The sequence below is a fragment of the Haliotis rubra genome, unplaced genomic scaffold (assembly GCF_003918875.1).
Source record: "Haliotis rubra isolate DU_JTF1 unplaced genomic scaffold, ASM391887v1 Scf316, whole genome shotgun sequence".
NCBI lineage: Eukaryota > Metazoa > Mollusca > Gastropoda > Lepetellida > Haliotidae > Haliotis > Haliotis rubra.
In genome coordinates this window covers 52742-65137 of record NW_025766987.1, presented here as the reverse complement: position 1 = coordinate 65137, position 12396 = coordinate 52742, and the positions used below count along the sequence as shown (strand labels likewise).

The 12396-nt window shown below is 40.8% G+C and overlaps 1 long non-coding RNA gene across 5 annotated transcripts in view; it reads right to left on the bottom strand.

Annotated features, from left to right (window-relative positions):
• The window catches only part of LOC124283443, a 67916-nt gene that overhangs the window by 35328 nt on the left and 20192 nt on the right, over positions 1-12396 (bottom strand). For 4 of the 5 annotated variants that reach the window (XR_006900345.1, XR_006900348.1, XR_006900346.1 and 1 more), the window contains exon 3: positions 11000-11075. This is a non-coding gene — a long non-coding RNA (uncharacterized LOC124283443). Of the gene's footprint in view, positions 1-10654; positions 11076-12396 lie in introns of those variants that run through there. The other variant, XR_006900344.1, reaches the window with a different exon arrangement.

The following is a 12396-nucleotide window of genomic DNA, read 5'->3' as shown; positions in this document are numbered from 1 at the left end:
CAATCCAGTGATCAACATCATGAACATCGATCTACGCAATTGGGATACGATGACATGTGTCAACATGTCAGCGAGCCTGACAACCCGATCCCGTTAGTTGTCTCTTACGACAAACAAGGGTTACTGAAGACAAATTCTAACCCGGGTGTGGACGGGTTCACAGACGGCAACAGTTCCAGCCTATCAACGATGGTGTGCTAGACTCAAATCGACAAACCTAGGAGCAATCGGGCGGTACCTGGATGCGAACACTCATCTAGACGCAACTCTGATCAACTAGGATTTCACATACAGACACATTTGATAGGTGAGGTTAGTATTACGCCGCTTTTAACAAAATTTGGGCGGGAGACTACAGAAATTGGCTTCAAACATTGAACCCATGGAGGGAATCGAACCTGGGTCTTGACGAGCGAACCCTGTATCCACTAGGCTACCCCACAGCCCCAAACGCTTGATTGGTTAGTATATTATATGTTGGTAAACTTAATGACTATGGTATGGTAATGGTAAAGTTTGAAACATAATTGGGGCGAATCTTGTATTGTTCATATGACGTAATGCAATCAATTCGTGACGTCATGTAACATGACGTCAATTTGTATTCTTCTCAGCCATCAAGCACTGACGGCATTTGCTTTCAGGTGAAAAGTCAGCATTGAGAATCGCTAAAATGCACGCATGCAAATATCGCAAAGTTATTGCACATATCCTACATAAGCGTAACATCCTTTCATGATAAAAATCACGGCTGTCAGATTGAAAATACTAAGCTACAATGGTGCGGAAATGACATGCGCATTTCGCCAATGACCTTCGGCACTCGTGGGATTTGAGTAACCGTTACATTCTGATTTACCACTTCTTTCTATACCTGGTTTTAACGCTGTAATGATTCACAGAAACCCTCACGATCTTACATGTCTTCCTGGAAAGTCGATTAAAGGAAAACTTATAAAATTTGCAATGTACACGTAGAAATTAAAAGTGGATGGACAAATATTGCCTTTAATCGCTTTTACATCTGCCTGAACACGTTTCCCAATCGCGATTTGTCAATAATGGCGACGGTTGGCATTGGGAGCGTTGATTGAAACGGCAAAAAACCACCATGCTTTTCAAAGAGGAAAACAACAGACCATGTTTATGAAAACAAGAGAGCCTAGGTTTTTACAAACATTTAATCTTTGTCTCGTACCAGGAGCCAACATGTTGGCATATATTTCGTTATTGCCTCTGACCTGTCACGCAAAAAACACCGCTTCGAGCAAGCTTATTAAATTTATTTTTTAATCTTCGAAACCAGACCCCATTTAAGCAATAACAAAATGGCCGCCAATAACATCAGGTCTTCGTAAACAGGAGAACAATGCTTGGTTGGCGCCAATGTTCAATTTAGCCCATGACAAAATTAGTTTCGCAAATAACTAACGGTAATAACTTGGAAGGAGAACTGGATGGCGGTTCTATATTCAATTAACCACAATGGGTAGAATATTTAGATATTAGAAAAAAAGGAATTGAATTTCTAAAGGAGGACGACGTATTGAGTACCATTTACCTGAAGATAAGCTCGGAGTGCTCGACTTCAACAGAATCATGCTGCGCATGTCTTATACATCCTCTGGAAATAATTGGAATATTGAGCTTTTTTACCAATTTAGACGAACAAAATGGATGCTGAACGCTGTAATCTGTTCGTATTGATGCAGTTGTTTCAGCAAGGGTTTTATGTGAGAAAAACACATTCTTAAGAAATGTGTTTCTTAATGAGTGAATGTGGACTGTTTTGGTTTTTTTCTATTTATCCATTGTATTACTTGGGATTTTTCTTGGTTTAAGGTCACGAATTTGAAAGTGAAGCAAGTCCGTGTTATGGTCCGTTTTCTGGATGCTCGTTCTCGTCGTGTGTGTTAGGCTGCTTGTTTGTTGTTAAATGACACACTCAGCAATATTCCAGCGGTCGGTAAATAATCGAGTCTGGGCTAGACAATCCAGTGATCAGCAGCATGAGCACCGATTTAGGCAGTGGATATAGCAGTGGATATACGCTGACGTCTCAACTAAGTCATCACGCCAGACCACCCGATCCTGTCAGTCGCTTCTTTAGTTTGGTTGGTTGGTTGGTTGGTTGGATTGTTGTTTAACGCCGAACTCAGCAATATTCCAGCTATATGGCAGAGGTTCATTAAGAATCGAGCCTGAACCAGACAATCCAGTGATCAACGGCACAAACACCGAACTACGCATCTGAGATACGATGACGTGTAGCCTGACCACCTGTTCCCGTTAGTCGAAACATGGAATAAGTGAAAATTGTAGGAACTCTGATTTTATGCGGAAAACCTATCTGCAAACATTCAGATCAACTTGTATTCTTAACTAAAAAGGGTATTAAAGAAAACGAAACACTGGAAAGAAATAGTTACTTTCCGCTTAACGGAACAATCAAGCAGCTTCAGAAGGACTTTGTGAACTAAATAACTTAAGGACCAATATATCATTACATATTGTTAAAGTTTTTATATGTTTTTAAAAAAAAAATTCCATTGGTACAAGGGTTCCAGTCATGTTTCAATACATATTGCAGATTTCAGTTAGAAAACATCATACAGATGTTAAAACATCATTCAGAAAGCAGAAGGTGGCAGATCGACCAGAATTTGAATTGTTAAAGTTAACCGCGATAGATTAACTACAGTGATATGAACCCGGGGTTTCTTTATTTCTATTGAGCTGTATGCCAAGTCCCGTAAACGACAACTTCAACCATCCGCAGATCGCTGCAAGACTTGTTCGTATCAACTTCCAATTTCTTGACAGTAAAAATATCATCTCATGATTTTGTCATGATTTGAGCCCTTTAAATGTATATTTGTAACTGAACGTAGCTTATAACATTCATCGAAGCTCCATAATTGTTACAGTGTTTATATTCGATACTCAATGCAAAGTTCAACTACATCCTTATCTCACTGTTGATGTCATTTGGCGCGAGAGAGACAAATCGAAATCTGGATGCTTTTCAGCGTGAAATCGACATTTCATGCAATGGCACTTTTGTGTCAGTCATGGGGTTATTTCAGGATTCTTATCAGTGGATTGTGATGTACATATTCCGAGATATTACACAATATGAACTATAGGAGTTGACATAGTTGGTGTCAATGTCCAGTTTGTCGATTTGTGTTGTAAGCCATCTGTCTTCATAGTCGTAGCTTGACACAATCTCATTTATATATTATTTCTGTGTTTTCGGACTGCCGATAAGTCAGAAAGGACGACAGGCAAAGGATAGTTTTCAAGTAGGATGGGACCAATTTGTAGTGCTATTAATGACCATGCTAATTGTTCATTACATGTCCATATATAGATTTGTACGTATTCAGAAATGATTCACATTCCGTCATCTGCTCAGCTATATGCTGCAGAGCGGGTGTTAATCGACGTTCGACTCAGTTTCCTCGTTGAACGTGATTCCGTAAGAAAGAATAATGTCAGATTGGTATTTAATTCGCATGAAAGAACTTGGTAAAAGTGAGTGAGTATGGTTTTACGCCGCGTTTAGCAATATTCCAGCAATATCACGGCGGGGAACATCAGAAATGGGCTTCAAACATTGGACCCACGTGGGGAATTGAACCCTGGTCTTCGGCGTGACGATCGAAAGCTTTAACCATCATGCTAACCCACCGCAAAGAACTTGGTGACATATGACAATGCAACACATGAGGTCAGTATGTGAACTGGGGAAGATCTCCGCCAAAACCACTCATCGGTGCTATCAAGTTTTGACTTTAAAACATGACGGCGTGTCTGCATGTCTGATACAAGTGGAGTTGATTCAAACGGATTTTCAAAGAATTCGAAAGGTTTGCTTGACTTTCTGCCATCATAGGAAATAGCAAATTAAATTATTTCAAAATTATCTTCAAACCCCCATATCCCCAAAGGACAATTCTTTGGAAGATCTTGATTCCTTGATCCCTGGTCACTTGTCACTAACGCGGTGACGATATATATACTTACATCTTTATCGTTAAAGCTTCAGAACAATTTGTCGAAAATGGATGCAAATGTCATCCACCGCTGGCTAACAAAACTGGACTTTCTCAAAATGAACCATTTACACACATAGAGACTGTTTAAGAGATTCCGGTAATCACAGTCTCTGCAATAAAACAAAACCATGCATGAAAAAACTTAAAAGGTAAACAATCTTGTCTTGTAATGTTATATTGAACATTTCACATCTTTATTGCCCATGTGTGTTATTAGCTGAAGGGACACGAGGATTGACAGTCTAAACTGAGACATAAATGCATAGTTTGATTAATGCAGGAAAATATCAGTGACATTTTTGGCATTAATTTCACTGTCAGATTAATTTCAAGAATTATAGTAATTATTATGTAATTATATGTAATGTTTCTGTAGATTGTCTATTTCTTGCATAAATGTCATGTGCAATGGACACAAACGATACTAAACGCATCTAATTATATATTTTTTATGTGTTTGTTAAAATTAAAAACAAAGACAACTATAGCATCTGTGCATGTTCAAGAAGGAAATTCAGCTCTTAAACCTTAAGGATATTGACTTCACACTAACATGAGACCAGCGAGTGACTTTCAACGACATTGGGCCACCCGCAGATGAGAAACTGGACTTGGGTTGGTGTGGTTGTCCAGGATGTGGCTGGTTTGGCAAAGAAGGGACGCCAGAAATGCGACTATCCCCCCGAAACGCAGTCACCTCAAAGTTCATGACTATACACCACAAACGACCCCTACTGAGAAGATGCTATTCGATCATTACGGGGGAATACCGACAGCTATTTAATGTCCAACAAAATACCATCTAACATGTTCAAATCATTGCATTAAAGGACTTCATTAAAATCTGGCCTTTGATGTCGGCCATTTGCCTGTACACAATGCCCAGTTAGCCTCGCTTCCATCCTCAATCAACCTCGTTCTCGACCCAGGAAACATGGACGCCACAGAGAGACAGCGAAAATGATTTAAATGGTAACCAACTGTGAGCCACTACTGGGCAACTAGCGTGTTATTCTATTCATGTGAACCGGAAACCTTCAGACATCCAATGCATTATGATTTTATGGCACCGATAATCACGGTTTTTATTTCAATTGATCCAGAAGCTTTTAAATGAATACCGGATATGATGGTTTCATAGACTGGTGGTCCAAGCTATCTGCGTGGATTACTTGAGTCGCTTGAACAAATTCTCAAAAAACCTGTTTATGTTCGACTGATTCTTAACTAAATATGTGTGGGTCTGTTTGAAGGGCATTGTCAAGGGGTTGTTGGTCTGAATGTGAAGACTTCACAGCGAGACGTTTTGTCGGCAATCTCTGTAAAATTGGAAATATATTTGACCTCAGCACCAGAGAATTACCGTTAATGGAACTTCACGGGAGAGTTTCTTCATCGTTTGTGGAGGGTAATATATTCATAAAGCCATCTTACGTGTGGTGATCTGACAGCTCAACATGAACGGGATTCATGACGAACACCATATAAATAGTTCTCACATTGGGAATCGTACTTCAGTTTCAACATCCTAAAGTCTCTTCCATCTGCATTAAACGACCAGTTTCTCGTGTTTATTTAGTTGTTATAACAATTATATGCCATTCTAAACAAGTAGGGGATATTTGATTTACAGGACTGATAAAATGCAAATGATGAAGCCAAGGAGGACTGACTTTGGTTTTACGCCGCTTTTGGCAATATTCCAGCAATATCACGGCGGGGGACACCAGAAATGGGCTTCACTCATTGTACCCATGTGGGGATTCGAACCCGGGTCTTTGGCGTGACGAGCCAAGGAGGAAACAGATGAAGAGAAATTAAAGGAAAATGTGACAATTTATTCCATTCCTTTGGAAATGTTTCATCTGTATGGATATATATTACTTTTTTCTCATACGCATTGGCTTTGGCTAGTGGTATGCTCGAAAAATGGAATATCCCCTACTTTTTTTGAATGGTATATATCACTTCCTCTAATCTATGTCAGGTCAGAATATGCTTTCCAAAACCAAACACCCGTGACAATTTTTTTCGTGGATAGTTAAAGGTGAGGTGAGGTGAAATTGGGTTTAACGTCGTGCTTGAGAATATTTCGCTCATATGACGAGGTGCATGCGTGTGTATGTGTATGTGCGGCTGCTTGTACTAGCCCAGACTGAAGCTGGTTTATAGTGCTAGCCCACCAAGATACCATGCCGCAGAGAAGCATGAATACCCCACTCAGACACATTATACTGACTCCGAGTCGACCATTCCTTGTTGTACCCATTAATGCCGAGCGCCAGGCAGGTACCAACAAGTACCATATTTTAACGTCTTTTGGTATGACGCGGCCGGGGATCGAACCCGCGACCTTCCGCTCTCCGGGCGGACGCTCTAACCACTACACCACGGAGGCGGTCCGGATAGTTAAAGGAGGCAATGTAACAGGTAAACTATGTCCAAGACAATATCTAGCCTGAAACCGCTTTTCTGTAGAATTGTCTTTAAACGAAATGAGCGTTTAAACAAAATAAAACTCGCTTTTTTGCTTGAAGATACAAACAATAACCACACACCCACGTCATAAACCTTCACATTATTTATACAACGGCGTTGTGTTCGTATACACATTTAGGCAGGTACAGTTATGCCTGGTTTTAGCAGTTCAAATACCAGATCTCCCTTCTTTTTCAGTATTATTAACAACCTGATTATTCTAAGATTATGAATATTGATGTACATGCTATTGATGAACAGATTCAAGCTCTATTTTTGTCTTTAGAAGAGTACACGAAGTCCGAGTCTGGCGGAAACAACATTCTACGTTCACATTTGACACGTACAAAAGCCGTTCAAGACACATTAGCTGAGAAGAAAACACGCTAAATACATCCTGAAATAGATATAGGTTTACTCGATCTACTTTTAAACAACAAATACTCTATACCAAAATATATAAATAAACATGTTGTCAAATGATACTATGTATAACTTCCGCTCGTCTCGAATAGAAGATTGGCCCTCCATATTCTTTCTGTATTCACTTAAGTTTTCGGATGAGTCGAACCTCTCATCACTCGAAGGATGTCCGGACCCTCCGTCAACTTCAGCACAAGCATGTTATAAAATAAGACTATTTCATTCCCTTTGTCCGACACAATGACATCAGCGAGTGAGTGCGTTTAGTTTTACGCCGTTTTTTTTAGCAATATGTTGAAGAGGGAACAGCAATATTCCAGCAACATCACGGCGGGGGACACCAAAAATTGGCTTCACACATTGTGCCCATCTGGAAATCGAACCCGGGCCTTCGACGGGACGAGGCACCCCACCGGCCCACACAATGACATCAAGCAGAGACCGATCAAGTCCGAAGCGAAGTGTATAGTTCCTCATTTTGCAACATGGCCACTGAAATGACTGATCGAACGACAACCCCTACATCCCCCTTGCCGTCATTGTCAACAATATATGCTGCTCAAAAGAAGTTAGAGAACAGCCGATTTTAAAATATTACTATAGTTAAACTGTCATGGCCACTGGGCCTTTCCCACTTTGAACCCATAACTGCAGGGGAGATAACCACCGCGGTCTGGTCACCACAAACAGGGGACTGAATCTGGGCCCTCGGCGTGACGAGAGAACGCTTCAAGCACTAGGCTACCCCACCGCCCCAAGTATGTACGGACGTATACGTCAGTCTACGCGGTTACAATTCCTGATAGACACTGGATTGTGTATGCAGTTCCGTTCAGTTATCAATGGATGTCGGTTTGTCCAAGCGGAACAGGACATGGCTACGACGTCGCAGCTAAATGAACACCGAGTACGGATCCAAAAGGCACCACTGTATCTGATCACCTTAATCTGTTACCCCTAAACCCGTAGCACGGACGATCAGCGTCATTTGTTCCCCACAAACTGATTACATGTCACGGTAATGAATTACCCAATTGATGTATGGTCGACGTGGGACGACGTATTATGCCGTTATTACAGCGTCACACCGTGGCCTCACCTGCCTACTTTGATGTACTCATTTAAAAGTCATGAAACGCTGGAACCACCATCAAACCTTACTTTCATCCCACCGACGCCAATTATCTCGTATGAAGCCTAATTTTGATGGCAATAATGTTTAACGTGTCTCGTTAGCTCGTGTAGTGTCGGACGAACAGGTTGGCCACCATGAGCTAACCATGGAAGTGCTGGGCCGCTGAGTTGAGTTACTTCATATATACATCAGTATGATATGCAATGCTTGGAAGGAGATGGGGCTTTGATGTTGAAGGGACGGGGCAGACAGTTTCACGGCGTGGCGACAATCCGCATTCTTGAAATGGTCGGGATTCTGAATATCAAAGAGGACATGGGTTGTATGTTGTATATCATGTACTTATGTTATGTGACCTTTGACAGGGCCGGGGAGCGTGTTGGTTACCTGACGCGGTTGTTGCGACAACGACGGTGTATGAACTGATGACAACCCAGTGGAGATAAAACACCTGTCATTTGAATTACCTCACGCGTCTCACCTCCCACTTTATATTCGCCATTGTTCGTGTTAGGAACAGCGGGGATCTGTGACGAGGAAATGAGGAAAGTATCCATGATTCTGTAAAACATACTGCAAAAACCAAGTTAAGACCACTAACAATTGGAAAGGTGTGTGTTGGCAAGACCCACCAACCGTTACGTCTGAGGAAGAAACGGGTGTACGTTTACTTCTTGTTTGAGATATATTACACATGCCTACATGCGATTAGTCTGTCGTACAGACCCTGAAGCAAATATATCCAAGAAAGCCAACACAAGTCTAGAAAATGTGGCAAATCTAAATTTCCTCAGCTTCAGCCTGAAAATGAAGAAAGTCTCAGGGTTCCTTTTCATTATATTTTTTTTTTTTACTATGAACTTTTTCAGTAAAATATGTTCATTTCAGAGACTAGTTGTTAGTCTAACATGCGATGTATGGGCCCATATATTTGATGCAGATTTCTTGGTTGGTTCCCAGAGTGATTGATATCAATGCGAACAATTCACCCTTAGCATAATTCCTAGGCTGTCAGTCACCTTGCTCTTCTCTTTCGTTCCCTTACGGGGATGCTTTACCTCTATATGAATCATGTAGATATTTTCCATACTGGTGCTCCCTTTACCATCCTCTTGTCAAATTGAATGTACCAGTGCATGTTGTTTGTCCACGTACTGAACATTGAAAACTTCAGCTCGGAATAAGATGAGTTATAATCAGGTCTATACCAATATGATCAGGAATCCTACGACGACATTGTGCTTGATTATCTAATTCCCAGATACTCAAAACAGCCATTTTGCTACGCATGATAAAATCGAGTGTTTTCAGGGTGTTACAGTTTATTCAAAATTGACTTTTAAACTTAATTTTTCAACACAGCACACTGTCATGTGCCATGACGAGGCAATGTGTGTAATTGTGTAACTTAATTATCAAATTTAAAAGTAAAAACTTTAAACATTCTGAGGAAATGTCTTGCAGCAAACGAACAATATTAATTAGTGTAATTGAAAATTTCACATAAAGCCTGACCTCAGCACACAGGATGGTGTGTGTGCTCGCATAAATATGTTCAACGTGATTTAAGTTGTGCTCTGCAACAGACTGTGACGGGACAACCCAACCCTTCCCTCTGTTCCCCACTGTATTCGTTGGAAACAAATACGACCCTCTAGTTAGCAATTACCGTTCTTTTTACTACAGCGAGTGCAGAATAACAGTTTAAGACGACAGCTAAGAGTCGACTGTATTTAAAAATCAGTCTTCGTCAATCCTTGACAGACATGTTTATGACAATTGGCGTGTGGCTAAGTTATCGTGATCACGTGGCAAGTCCAGTGACGTGTGGTGCATGTCGTATAACGCTTCATGCTACGTTAACCGTCTCGGAACTTTTATCGCGCAGTGAGCACTGTGTGACGCCAGAGGTGGGGACCATCTCAACACCATTCTACCTATATAAATGAAGGGCTCAACATTTGTGAGTTCAGTGGTTGTGACTTGTGTTGAAACAAGAAACTTTTCAGGAGACAGTACGTTGGCGTTAAAATTTAACATTGCCTACCGACATTTCAGGAAATATGGCGACAACAGAGGACACATGAACAGTTTGTTCACAGAGTCGCAGGCAAGCACAGAGATTCAGGTCTTGGACGTTTACGTCTTGGTGAAAGAGTGAGTGAGTGAGTTTAGTTTTACGCCACACTCAGCATTATTCCAGCTATATGATGGCGGTCTGTAAATAATCGAGTCTGGACCAGACAATCCAGTGATCAACAGCATGAGCATCGATCTGCGCAATTCGGAACCGATGACATGTGTGAACCAAGTCAGCGAAACTGACCACCCGATCCCGTTAGTCGCCTCTTACGACAAGCATACCAACGCTGAGGAGACGAAGATTCTGGTTAGCGTTGATCTTCAGCAACCCATGCATGTCACAAGAGGCGACAAACAGGATCGGAAGGTCAAGCTTGTTGACTTGGCTGATGCATGTCAATGCATACCAGCTGCTCGCACTGATGTTCTTGTCAGTCACAGGAGTCGATTACAAACCCCCGTCTAACAGCTTGGTAATTACCAGTTCGGTTTTACGCACAAAACAAATAACAATGTTCAGAGAATCTTATAAATCTTATACAGATCTCACCAATAATAGAGAGTAAGCGACTGATTTAGCAATGTTCCTGCAAAATCAAGAATGGGCTTCAGACATGAACCCATGTGGAAAATCGAAACCAGTTCTTTGCCGTTAAGAGCGAACGCTTCAACCAATAGGACACCCCACTGCCATAACCAAACGAATACATCATGATGTAATATTTTGATACGAGGTATCCCAATCACCTCTTTATCTTCCTACTGTGTAAATGTTCAGTGGTCATCTGTGGATGAAGGTGGTGAGGTGTGTCTCGGTTACCTGATTCAGATGCATATCAGGTGTCATTACTCCGACGTCTTGATGGCTGTCCGTGTGTAGATGAGGAGAGGTAGATCTGGAAATATACCAATATATATATAAATATATACTTGAATATAACAGGTGCTATAGTGTGTTTGCGGTGAAAACGTACCGATGAATTTCACTTTAAACAAAAAAGTACATCGGATAAAGTGAAATTAAGAGTGCGAATCCTCATAATTTTACCTTGCCAAATGAACATTTAAATCTCAAAATTTTATTCAACTTAGGATAAAAGTTGTTTAACAAACGATCATAGATTCAAATCGCTAATATTGGTTTGTATTACAAGGGGGTAAGCGCAGTAGATGGAACAGTGAAACAAATGCACGTGCGGTACTACTAGTTCTTGGTGTTTCATTTAAAGGGCATACCCCCTTGTAATACAAACCAATAATAGCGATTTGAAACTATGATCGTTTGTTAAACAACTTTTATCCTAAGTTGAATAAAATTCTGAGATTTGAATGTTCGATTGGCAGGGTAAAATTATGAGGAATCGCAATCTTAGTTTCACTTTATTTGATTCACCTTGTCGTTTAGAATGAAATTAATCTGTACGTTTTCACTGCAAACAGTCTATAGGGTATGATCTCCTGTCTGGAACAACTTTTTAAGATTTACCCATGGATTCAGGTGGTGTTTAATTAATAATCATGTGGTTATTGCAACAATCTAAGTGATCTTCACACCCACAAAATTGACAGCTGGCATAAAACGTGCCATTGATGTTCGATCGTTAATGCGTGCAATCTCCTGCTTTCAAACATGCCCATTCAACTCCGGCGGACATTCTGTGTCAGAATGGGTCAACATATGCTTATTTCAAGGGGTGACTATTGAGGGGGAAACAACTATAGCGATAGCGATAGTCTATTGCGACCCACTATTACAATACTATTGCAAAAGGTTTTTTAATTCTTGACAATGGCTCATTTGAAGTCATTTCCCAAATGAATGTATAGTTTACATGAAATGAAAACACGTTGAATCAGTTTCAGTCTTTTTAAATGAGTGACAAGAAACTTGAAACCCAGATCAAAAGAACAGTTAAAACTGGAGTGAGTATGGTTTTACGCCGCTTTTAGCAATATTCCAGCAATATCACAGGGGGGACACTAGAAATGGGCTTCACATATAGTACCCATGTGGAGAATCGAACCCGGGTCTTCGGCGTGACAAACCAACGCTTTAACCACTAGGCTACCCCACCGCCCCGTTAAAACTGTAACTCAATGAAGCTGCAAGTCTGCACCCAAACATCCTGTTTTTTGCGCTGCGCATTTATCAACTGAAGTCAATAAGTAAACTATCGATAGTCACACATACTATCGATGCAACCATAGCGTTTCGTT